The 13,389-nt window shown below is 36.0% G+C and overlaps 1 pseudogene; it reads left to right on the top strand.

Annotated features, from left to right (window-relative positions):
* Nucleotides 1–551: 551 nt before the first annotated feature.
* On the top strand, nucleotides 552–3,371 carry LOC143450297 (serine palmitoyltransferase 2 pseudogene; annotated as a pseudogene).
* The last annotated feature ends 10,018 nt before the right edge of the window (nucleotides 3,372–13,389 follow it).

Raw genomic sequence — 13,389 nt, 5'->3', positions numbered from 1 at the left:
TAAGTTGGATGTTATTGTACCTGAGTGGTGCATGACAAATTTTTTCACTATTTACTACTTTTCACTACTTTTTTTTCATTGTTACCTTGTCCTGCTAGTAAGGTTAAGGGTCTTTTTAAACCAGAGTTCTAAACGTGGTTTAATACAACCTTTGCTGGGGGTGCTGAGCATGACTTGTGAGACGTGGTACTGGTACAACTTTTAACTATGTTTTCGTGGTACTGGTACAACTTTTAACTATGTTTTCGTGGTAATTTCTGTTACACTAAACTGGTACCCTGTGCAGTACTCAGGTTATTATAGGTCTATTTTCAAATTTAATTGCAACAGCAGGCATGTAGATTGGAAATTGTAACAAGATCACATCCAGAATCTCTTACGAAAAAACAGTAGAGCTACTTAAATGTTGACCTTTTTAACATATAGTCTCTTGTTTCAGATCTTTCTGTCAAAGTAAATAGTTTTTAGCATTTAAAGAATTTTTTAGATTTTACAACTATATTTATTCTTAAATTATATGTAGCCTAAATGATAACGATTTATCAATTTTCAATTCATACACTTTTGTATAGATTTGTAAGCTGACGGATAATATTGCAGACTTTTGTACTAATTGTTCCATATTTTCTTATGAATTAACAATGAGTGGCGATTTTAAACTTGAAAAAAATGGAAATGCAAATGGAAAAATTTTCAATGGGCTAAATGGGCATCAACCTGACCTTGATAAAAAAGCATTTCAAGAGAATTTTGAGCCAACACCATTGCATGCGGCTATTTTGACATACTTGGGTTATGCTATAATTACTGTATTTGGATTTATCAGAGATTTGATGAGAAAATATCACATCGAGAAGCTGCATGCTGCCACCGAAGATCCTGAAATGAAAGATTTTGTACCCCTCTATGCAAGCTTTGAGAGCTTTTATACAAGAAATATGTATAACCGCATCCAAGATGTTTTCAATCGCCCAGTGTGCAGTGTCCCTGGTGCAACGATTGATATTGTTGAAAGAAAGTTTTCTAATTCTGGTTGGACTTCCGAATATACGGGTAAAGTACTGAAGAATGTTATTAACTTAGGTTCATACAATTATCTTGGATTTGCTGAAAATGAAGGCACTTGCACTGAAGCAGCAATAATAACTGCCAAGAAGTATGGTGCTGGTGTTTGTAGCTCAAGACAAGAAATAGGAAATCAAGACATCCATATGAAACTAGAACAAACCATGGCAGATTATTTGGATGTAGAAGCATGTATTATTTTTGGTATGGGCTATGCTACTAATTCAACGAATATACCATGTTTGGTTGACAAAAGTTGTCTTATTTTAAGTGATGGACTTAACCATGCATCTCTTGTCTTGGGTTGTCGACTTTCAGGGGCAACTATTCGAGTTTTCAAACATAATGACATGGAAGATTTAGAAAGGAAGCTCAGTGATGGAGTCGTTTATGGGCAACCAAGGACACATCGTCCTTGGAAAAAAATCCTAATTATCGTTGAAGGTGTGTACAGCATGGAAGGCTCCATTGTAAATCTCCCTGGTGTCCTTGCACTTAAAAAGAAATACAAGGCTTATTTGTACCTAGATGAAGCACATAGCATTGGTGCATTAGGGGATCATGGGCGTGGTGTAACTGAATACTTTGGAATCCATGCAAGTGAAGTAGATATAATGATGGGAACATTTACAAAAAGTTTTGGAGCAGCAGGTGGTTATATTGCTGGTAGTCGAGCTCTTGTTGAGCATTTAAGAGCCCACTCACATTCAGCTTGTTATGCTACATCAATGTCACCACCAGTTTGCCAGCAGATTTTATCCAGTTTAAGCATCATATCAGGTACAGAAGAAGGGAGAAATCGGATCAAACAACTTGCAAAAAATTCCAAGACTTTTCGTCAGGGATTGAAGAAAATAGGTTATATTGTGTATGGCAACGATGATTCCCCTGTGGTACCAACCATGATCTATTTACCATGCAAGATCGGAGCATATGGTAGGGAAATGTTGCAACGTGGCTTTGCTGTAGTTGTTGTAGGGTTTCCCGCCACACCAATTGTAGAATCAAGGGTTAGGTTTTGTATGTCAGCTGCCCTTACTGATGAGCAAATTGAAAAGGCGTTGAAAGCAGCAGAAGATGTTGCTAGAGTTCTTAAGCTGGACTATTCAGCAGACAAATCCTTGTCTTGTTGAGAATAAATTCAAAATAACAGGGTCATTTCTTTGTTATAGGTCATTTAAGGGGCTGGAAGTTTGCTTACAATTATCTTTTGTATATCACTATATTATCCATAGAATAACAAGGCTTGCAATTAAAACAATTACTTGCATAGCTTTTGTCATGAAGATTTTAGCATAATGAATTTGTTCAATTGATAAGCATGTTCTGTATAACATGAAATGCTGATGATGTTAACAAGTGAAGTGCTTATATATCAGATATCAATTATAAAAACTTTACATATCTTGTACAAACATGTATCAAATTGTTTTCAATAACTTTCTATTGTGTTGTGGCTAGTTTGCTACTTTAATATTGTATTGTTTTAATGCCTACAATGCAAGTGCGCTTTTTCGTCATATTTTTGTTCTTTACCTCAGTCATCTTATATGAGTAGCATATTTGCTTGATTCACATTTCTACATTTATCGCCCATAGGTGATTATTAAATATGTCTTACAATGCAACAAGAAAACATAGTAAATCTGTTTTGTACTAATGTTTCTTAATATATGCTATTTTTATTCAAACAAATTTGGTATGTACAGTGTCTTACATTTTACTTTACGTGTGCCTGAGTGTAGTGATGCAGGGAAAAAGTGAATTGCTATTTGCCATAGTTAAATGTTTGTTTGCTTATATAACTGGAATATTATCATATTGAAAATTTGAATATGAAATGAAAAACAATATTTCTTTGAAAAAGGTTTTTAGTAATGTTGGTTGGTTAACGCATTTGCCAGTATGGTGTTCATTTGAATAGTATCATCAAACTTTGGTTGGTCTATAATATCTTTGGCATGTACAATATTTTGGATATCAACCTTACAACATTGTGATAACATTGTATGTCAACATTTATATTATACTAATTTTTAAGTGTTATAAGTTCCATAGAATTACTACCTTATCTGAGTCATAGCACCTTCCACAATTTCTATCATTTTTAAGTACGTTTTGTTTTGGCAAGCGACTTTACTCGCAGGGATTTGTATGGCATTTTTTGTAATTTTTTGCACCATCTTACTTTTTGAAATATTCACTCATTAACCTATAGTCCATGTTGTCTGCTTACTTGTATCGTAAACTTGTTTAGCATTGTGGTTTGTAAAGGATTACCAAATAAACTAACTGTAGCCCACTGATATATTGTACATCGAATTTAATTTGTTTTTATGATTTCAGCCTTTAAGTAAAGTTTGGTAACCAAACTCAAAATCCGAACTCAATCAGTTTCGTTTTATTTACAATTTATCACTTCATGACCCAAACGACGTTACAAATTGCTTTGGGCGTTACACGCAGTTGGGTCAGGTACACTACAATACCGAGAAAAGTCTTCCTGAAAAACATTTGTGCTACGCTGTATTGACGAACTTAGCCAGCCTGACGGAGACTTGGGTGTCATATGTCGTAACGGAAATTTTTCGGCCTGCTTGCGCGGACCATACGTGAAGCTTCGTTATGGTCTCTTATGATCATGATGTAAATTGTAAAGGAAGAACTAACGTATCGATATAAACGAATTAATGACGCTAATTATTTGTTGAGAAATATACGTGCGTATCGGGGTGGTTTTTGTTTTAGACACGCTTATCACAGGGCAAAAGTGCTATTTATAAATCAATTTTTCTCGGTTTAATGTTCCTAGTTTGAAAAAAATAGGGAGTTGAGACCCTGCAGTTTATAAACCAAAGCTTGGCCCTGGTCTGTCGTCGAACTTAGTTCCAATCCCACCGAAGCGTTGCTAATAAAGTTGTTTGCGTACCCTTTCTCCTTAACGTTATTGCTTATCTTGAACAGCGCAATACATTTTGATTGCGAAAACGGAGAAAGGATAATAGAAATGACGTCATCAAAGCTTTTGTTCGTCAGAAAGCTATCGCCATTTGTTAGCTTAAATTAATCATTTGACGCAAGTTGGGTACATCTTCTCGTTTGGCTGTCTGTTAATATTTCACCGGTAAAGCTAGTGCGGTTGAATTATTTTTCGCTCTTTCTTATTACCTTCGCTTGAATGTTATACGCTACGGTAACATATAATTTACGCCGTTCCCATTATCATCGGGGCTGGTGCTAATGTGTGTGGAGCCCATTTGGAAATTTGTCAGCGGTACCCCTATACCCTACAAAAGCTGAACATTATTTATTTTCAACCTTTTACATTACACTTTAACATCAGACCCGGTTACAATCAAATTAATAAGATTAGATTATGCTGATGGTCCGTTTAATTTGATTGCAGTTTACATTTTATGTACGCAATAATTTTGCACTAACATTTGTTTAAAACGTAATGGATACGCATCTAGCTTTCCTAGCACACCTTAATAAACTTTTGATCTGTAAATTAACACAAGGCACCGCACAGTTCTCAAAATGTATTTAGAGTACTTGTCCAACTTTGTCTACTTGCACCTCGTTTATTATGGTAAAACTTCCTGGAACCCTTTAAAATGGGATAGTTTTTCAGCGGTTGACAAAAAAATTTATCATGCCATCGGAAGACGATAAGTGCGGTATTCCTACTTCCTCGAATATTTTACAAAACTACATTTTCTGTTGAATGCTTGAGTTTGAATAAAAAAAGTCATCTTATTGTCTACCAACACATAAGTTTGATGACGTTTATTCATTATTGATTTATTTAGTCGTATACTTATCCTATAGTGTCAAAGTGCAGACGCGTAAATGCACCTATAACACAGCGATAATCCCAATATCCAAGAAAGAAAAACAGGAAAAAATTCAAGTCTGTCGATAATTCTTATATTTTCAGTTTATTTTAAAAGTTAATTTAAGCAGCGCCTCTAAATAAAATCGAAAATGTGGCCAAATGTTCTGAGGTTTTGAACAGGTTTTGGTCTTTTCACATATAGTTTGCAAATACCCGAGGGTGAAATATGAAGTAGGATAACCAACAAAACTATAGTTTATAACCTCATGAACTTAGGGCGTAAAGAAACTTGTCTGTTCTGACACCTATAATTTCATCGCATCGTTTGGATCGTATTTTCGTACAACAATACACCAACGGTTCGACTGAATGTAAAAAAGCATGTTTTGGTCGCATCGCTGCGTTGTATTTTCGACATGGTATATTTGCGACTTAGTTTAAATTTTAAAAGTTATTGCTGCAAAATTTTCACCTCACAACTTTTTTGAAAAAATTAACCGCAAAGGTATTTGTAGCCGAGCTCTATACAAATAAATAACTTTGCTCAAAACTTTCCAATTAAGTCGTCATTAACGTTACTTTTGCTCTTATGCGCTATGGCTATACTATATATAGGCTACAGTATGAGTATATAGGTATAATGCAAATACTGTGTGATGATTACGAAAAATATTACTTTGGTAATATGTCTGTAACACCGGAATAAGCTTATAAGGTAAATTATGTGACTGGGCATCAAAGGTGAAAATATACTGTATTGTCAATTTTCACTTACAAAGACAAAATGTTGACAAGTTCATTAAATATTCACATGTTGCGATTCCAAATTTGAGCAAATGTGCAGAACGTAACCTGCCAACGCCATGGCATACAATCCACCTATGTACACAATCTCTTTGGGATATTCTGCCATCATATTGTAGCATGGATATAGAAACCAGACATTTTCGCTTCGCTAAGAACACGGACTGTCGCGACAAAATCGGAAACTTCTGACTGAATATCTTCGATATTAGTCAACCGATTTTTAAAAGGTCAGTATTTTTGTTTTCGGTTGAAAGAAAAAATTCATTTAGATGAAGCAAGGATTTCTCACTGCTGTTACATGGTCTTAAGTCTATTTCCATAGCACATTACGTATGACTCACAGTCATTCATGAACAACAGTAAATACGTACATTGTCTTGATATGGAATTTGTTCTCTCTTGACACAAAAAGGGGTGCCAGGGAGAAAGCTGGTTATGGGTTCCCTGGAGTCATGTGATTACCTATTCTGTTGTTTGTTTGATGATGAAGTTTATTACATGCTAAATGGTTGATTATTATTCGTCCAATTATTTATATACTTGATTAAATATAACAACCGATATTGAACAAGTAACTAAATGTGAATGTTGTATTATTATTGTATTGTTTTTGTTTACAAAAAATGTTTGCACCGCCCAGCAAGGTTCACCACGTTTGCAATACATTACGATATATTGTTTACCGTCGTATTCACATCAATAGAGATGAAACGAATACTACGTACCTACAACCTAAAAAATGAATTGTCTAAGTGTGATTTCTATTTCATCATCAGTTTTAGGATAACTTCCATGATAGGAAATCTTTTTTTAATAATCCCGATATGGCGCAACTATATATGAACAAAATGATTGTTTTTTTCGTATAGCGACAATTTTGTAGTAATAGCGATGGTCGTTAAAGGCAAAGTCAAAAGTCAAGTTCCTTCCAGCATCACCTACTTGCATAGGACAGCGCCAATCTCAGTTACTATAACCTTAAGGCCTAACAAGCAAAAGTGAAAGCTACCGCAGGGGACTAGTCCGCTGGTAATTGGATAGTGTGTGTTGGATGTTTTGCTCTAACTGTACACCAAACCCCAGGCTAGAAGGCGGCAAATAGGCCTTCTAATATAAAGTTAACAAACGCTTTAACTTCAGCTTTGAAGAAATCGATATTTTTAAGTTTTAAACCGCTATAGGTTTAAGTATAAAGATATTCTACGCAGTAAAAGCCTTAGTTAACGATAACGCCTTTATTAATTCCTTTAGAACAAAAAGCATAATTTTGGGTTCCGCCATGGGTGATTAATGATTATATAACCGTAACCACACCCACAGAATAAGATATGAGTGATCACGGCACACATTCCAGAAAGCATTTAGCAGTCGTGTTGTTTTATTCATAAAACTAGTTTTGACAATCTGCCAGGTTGGTGAGTAAACGACCCTCAGCTGATACGGGAGAGGAGCGTATGAAAGTTTTGCTGGAATTTGCTAAATATTTCTGCAGATTCTATAAATACGTCATATTTTTTCTTCCACGAGGCAATTGAAGCACTGTGCAAATGTTAAGAGTCAAGCCGGCATAGAGAATCCACTCCCTTTAATAGATATTACTTTCAAATATCTTTTAACAAGGTACAGTATCATATTTACTGTACAAATTTGTGGAGTTTTACTAAACATTGTAAACACGTGTAAGATGTTATTGCCACCCATGCAATAGCCCATCGGTGAAGACCGTGAAGCGAAGCTTGTCTACTGAGCGTGACCAAGACTTCAAAAGACAAAACAGAAAATTAACGGAGTCAGGTGTTTTACTAGAAAAAAATCAAGAAGCGTTTAAAGTACAGCGGGGTGCGATTGCTATTATCAACCAATCTATTTGTGTTTTTAAATTTACTTTGGTCATTGTAGGAATGATGACATAATAACTTAACCCTATCTAAACTTTGTGTGGCCGACCCTGCACACAGTCACAGCAAAACGTGGCGTACAGTAGCACTGTTAGCTGTAGAAACTTGAAATTTGGTGACTTTTCTTAAAAAATGTCCAGCTATCTGTTTATAAAGTTTGATTTTGTCGTTTTTGAGATGTTGTCAACTTTTCATAATTTTGCTCTCTGCTGTCACCATGAGCGCATTGAAGCGTATCGTTTTCGTTTAATCATTCACGCATAACTAACTCGATGACAGTTAGAGAACAACGAAAATGTGGTATTGATGTGTTCTCTTCTCGCGGTCAGGTGGTATTCCAGGCAATTAAGCACAGCGGGAGCGCGGTGTAACAAAGAAAAACTTCTAGAAATGTATCACATGTAGAAATACTTTATCTACACTAAATGCACTTTCATTAGTTTTACAATTATGCTGTATACAGGAAGCAAGATGTTTTTGCTACAAAACTGTAAAAATCCGATCAGTTTACGACGTATGGTTTTCGAATAAATAACGATTGAAAATTTGTGTGCAGTGTAGGCCACGCAAAGACAAAATCCAAATGTCGCTCACCCGATTTAGATAGGGTTAAACACGAGATGGTAACAACCAGCAGCACAAACTGCCGTATATAAAGAGCATTTGGACAAGGAAATGCTGAGAGCGAGTTAAACTTATTTTTTAAACTGCAAAACGTTTTGCGCAATGAGAAATTTAATGATGTTAGCTATAAAAAACAACTAACTTTGTCGATTGTTTTGCTCGATTGTAGACTCAAGTCATTCGACAGTTGAGGTCCTGCCAGTATGAGCTCCTGGTTCACGACCGCTTTATCTAATTACTGTTTTTAATACATGAAAAAATGTGTGTATCAAAAAAGTTTTGAAGACTGGAAAACGTAACAATTTTCATATTTCAAGCGTAAGCGGTTGTGCTCGCCGCCGACACACTAGATTTTCTTGGGTAACCTTGCCCTCGCTCGTGAAATCATTAAATTTATGGATATATTCGCGCGGACCATGTTCCGGTTTAAAATATTTTAAATTTAAAACGTCGTTAAGTTTAGTGTTTAAACAGAGAACCAAACTCTTTTCCTCAGGATATGTGCTACGCGCGATCAAGTCTTCCTGCATGAACGCTTTGGATCTACTTAGCTCAAAACAGTATAAGGCATGAGTACGTGATTGACAACAATAGGAGATATGTCCCACGTTATATGCAACTGTTAATGACATGCTTTAAAGTAACCCAACCTGTAGTTCCTTCTGTTTATTAACTAGAAACCTGGATCAAGCTTTTCATTCAGCCGTGCTAAGCATATATAATACATTGCTCACTTGCAGATTAGAATTCAAATGATCATATTCGGTTGCTCGCGTTTGGTTTAAGATTCATCTGATCACACTCAAACCAAAATTGCGCAGTTTGCATCATTTGCTTTCAAGGCTTCATGTGGAAGTATTGCAATAAAAGGCGTGCTATAGTGTAAGCAAACCGATGTAAATTGTTTGTGCCTTAATTTTATTTACGCACCGTATTGTTATAGCACTCGCAGTTAATGAACGTAAAATGTAGGAAAGCTTCGAGAGCTTAAAAGACGAGCAAGATGATTAATTCGATGATGCTATAACAATGAACGACAGATCAGCGCGACCACTAAACCCACTTAAACGGTATAATTCAGGCACATTCCAATAGACCCCGTTTCATATTTTGATTTTTACGGCTCGGTGTTTTTATTCTTCCGATAAAATTAACGTTTCGTTAATACTGAAAATACATTGCAAATATTTCTGTTTTTACAACACAGGCTCCGCTCTGGTTCATGTCTTTTTGTTTCTTCGATTTTTCAAGAGCTTACATGCGAAGTGGCACCGGATTGTACAACACGGTCACTACGACGAAGAGTTTATGGAAACTTGTAATTATTTTTGGTCAGTTCTTTTGTAAAAACAACTGCCCACCTCGTGACCAACCACCCAATAGATACAAAGATTGCGTAACACTTGAAAGTAAAATGTTTTGGTTGTCGGGTTACCGAATTTGATATGAATGCAAAACATTCAGTTTTTGTGGTATTTCATAAATTTCAACATTTTTACATAAATGAATCAATTGAAGACAAGAAAATATCAATAATTTTATTCTTATCATTACGATTGTGTTCAACGCATATCTCATATGTGGATCCATTCTATATTGTCTTTACGTCTGTTCTTTTTGCGTTTGGCGATATCTTTCTTCGCCTTTTTCCTTCGCCTGTATTACTTTGTATATCCATTACAGATCGTATACTAGGTTGCGTATATCGTAATGATATTAAAATATTATAAGCATTACTCTGCAAATACAATGATTGCTGTTGTAGTTTCATGGTTCCATCTATTCTTCAAAACAATTGCAGTTTCCGACACTTTACTTATAATGAAAGCCCTAAATGAAGAAATATGCCGTCACTTATAAATGTTAAGCTGTCAATTGTCATGTTTAGGGATCTGACTGGAATTTCGCCCGAACTAGTTTAATAAGCTATATAGCAGTTTTAATTAATGCAGACAATCAAGCTTTTGGTTAAGATTCTTTATCCTGGTACTATACTACTGTGGAGCATTGTTTTGGAAAAACTTCCGCAAGACGACGCTAACGTACAGTTTTTGAAGAATGTTTCGTGACATTATTGACAGATACGTCATACTTGATGGCCTATTATAGCGCTTAATCTACAGCCTAAAATTTAAATAAGCGTAATCAGGTTTGCATAAGTTTGAAGTAGAACAATCAGCTGTCTGGACGATACATTCGTGCAACTATCATATCATGCCTGATAAGAGGGAAAAAGGTCAACAAGAAGAAATTGCTCAATACTTGGAGAAAGTCATATGATACACATCGGCAAAACAATACTGTATTACATTAGATTGTAACTCTTTTGGGTAGAGATAGGCGGAATCACAACATTATCAGAAACGCATAAATTGCCAACAAGTATCTGAGCGCTTATATTTACAAATATAAATAACGCCTATACGCTTTGTTCGAGAGCAACTAGGACAGAAATCCCATCACGTAAACGTCTGCGATCGAAGTAAACAAGCTACACCAAACGTATACACTTTCGCCACCTTGTCCTTTCGCATAGCAACCCGATTTCCGGGAAGTCGAATTTTGGTAAACGAAATTGTATAGATTGTTTAACCGCTGTTTGTGTGCCCCAGTCATTCATTAATTTTTTATTTCCATCGCGTGACAGAGTATATTCAGAAGTATTAGCTAATACTAACCAACCTCGCCGTAAAAACGAGCGAAAAATAACGCATTTTTGAAAAAGAAATAAGAGGATTCGATATTACTCATCCAGCTGTCTTTACTTTGATGTCGGTTTGTTTCATTTACCGGCCACCCACTTTTCGTCACGTATGGGCAAATTCAATCGCAAAGAGACCTGCCCAAGACCTCCAACCGTTACGGCATTGACTTGTTTACGAAAAATGAAGACTCGACCAAGAAAGAGAAGCGAAGCGCAGTAGAAATTCCTTGTGTGCTTCTTTGACGCCATCGCTATGTTTGACATGACGTAAAGAATGTACGTATTGTTGTATCATTGACCTCGTCATAAAAGGCTTGGGCGATATGCTTAAGGTTTTGATAATGTCAAATGCTGTAAAGATCTGTTAAATGCTTTTCGTTTTGTGTGCTTGTTACGTAATCCGGTGTTTTTATTTCTTTAGTGCAGCATTTCGCATGTATGTTTATTTCTGTCTGCGTCTTTGCACATTCTGTATTGACATTCGGATGTTTCATTTTATGGCGATCAGCGGTTGACGTTAAATAATAATGATAATTTGAAAATAGCTTCGAAAGTTAAACGAATTCCAAATCACACAAACACGTAACATATGGTTGATAAGGATGCAGACTCAGCTATAAATAGGATGTTTGTCCTCTATTTCTGTCTGTAAACAGGTACATATCACACCAGAGCTTGCCGTGAATAATACCGCATGACACTATTGCTGCCAGTGCATTACTGGCTTGTCCATCTAAAGATTTTTGTAGCATCACAATGACATTGTGAAATACGTTCTACTTAGGATTTTGTCAACGACCGTGGTGCAATGGCCAGCAATTATACAGGAAGCTGCCAGCACGCTGCCACTCACCCTGTAACAAGAAATTTCCTAAAGCAAAGGCGAATCGTTTAGCTTTTTCCTAACAATATCTTTGAAAACAAAAACACATTTATTAGGCATATAGTGGGATAAAATGCTTATGACAAAGTTTAACTAAAATTAAGACTCTTAAAATATTCCAGCAAACAGCATACTAAAAGCCGACTAAATTAACTCTCTACCGGAAACTAATGCTTGTAACATAAGTACAATTAAAGCAAGCTTTATAGATTTTAATAAACGCTTAATATTGTCAGAGGGAAAATCACGTGATTGTATTTAAGGAAAAAGTTCGTTCTAAAACATTTCAACATCTTTAGAATTCTCATTCTAAGGAGCTGAGATACTTCAGAGTTTTGTTGTTCTAATTTGAGCTATTTGAGGCTCGAACGACGCAACCAAATAGAGCGGATTCGAAAAACAAGCAGGAAACCCGTGTCGCCATTTTTCCAGCCCTAACATCAAATCTACAACAGGTTTAAACTCCTGTCGCCTACGTTGCTGTGTTTTATGTTCGCCCATACCTTGGATCTTCAAAACTTTTCAAAATCAGAAATTGTCATAAAAAACAATTTATACACCGCAAATTCATTCATGAGATTGAAGACATCATGACATTTAAAGATAGTTCTGATTAGAAATCCTTGGTTTTCATCCACACAATGTTTGTTTGCTGGATTGTTTATTTCAACGTCATATGATAATTGGTTTGGCCAGTTGGAGCAAAATCAATTACACGTTTAACTCTGTAAGTGAAACCCAGGGATATTTAAGGAAAATCATAAAAGAGTATTACAAGATGAAATTAACAGAGTCCTAATATAGCCCCTACATAAGTTGGAAGAACTGCAAACTTGACCGTTTATTTGCCAAAAACAAAAAATAATTACTGCCACCTTTGGGAAACTTGAAAATTGCAAAATTTGAGTGCTGAAATGATATTAAGAACGATAACTTCCCCCGATCCAAAAATCCTTTATCAGCGATTGCCAAGTACAAATATAGCCTTGCGGAAAGTTTGGCCAAGTTTCAACACTCTTCAAAGTCTTTCAAAATTTATTGACAGGCTATGGGTGGCCTACGCACTCTGCTGGACTCACCAGGCAGGGTCACCTGTGTGTCCATTGCTTGCGAAACCTGTGACACCCTTCCCGGAAGCACGTGATGTTATTTACGGCTTTACTTCTATTTTGGTATAAAATTATGATGACGGATGAAAATATTCTTAATGCTGAAAATTGTGCATAACAACTTTTGAGAGCAGTCGGGGAACGTTTATGCAAAACAACCTTTTGAAAGCAGTTGGTGAACTTTAAAGCATTTGCATTATCAGCAGATTATTATTAATGACCACCCACCGGTCGGTGCAATTTAACTTCGTAACACAAGATAGGCACAATTTCTAACTACCCGTACCATCGCCCATAACAGCCATCAGAAGTTTGTTTTATCTTATACGAATAATACCGGATGATAAACTTATGAGACATTGTTCATGCCTTGTCAGCGTTGTAGCATATAACTTACAGCGCCATTTTATTCCACGAGTGTGGTGGTTTTGGCCACTGTTAGCTTAGCGTATACAAACTGT

Source organism: Clavelina lepadiformis, chromosome 3 (genome assembly GCF_947623445.1).
Source record: "Clavelina lepadiformis chromosome 3, kaClaLepa1.1, whole genome shotgun sequence".
Lineage (NCBI taxonomy): Eukaryota > Metazoa > Chordata > Ascidiacea > Aplousobranchia > Clavelinidae > Clavelina > Clavelina lepadiformis.
This window is presented reverse-complemented; position numbering and strand designations above follow the sequence as displayed.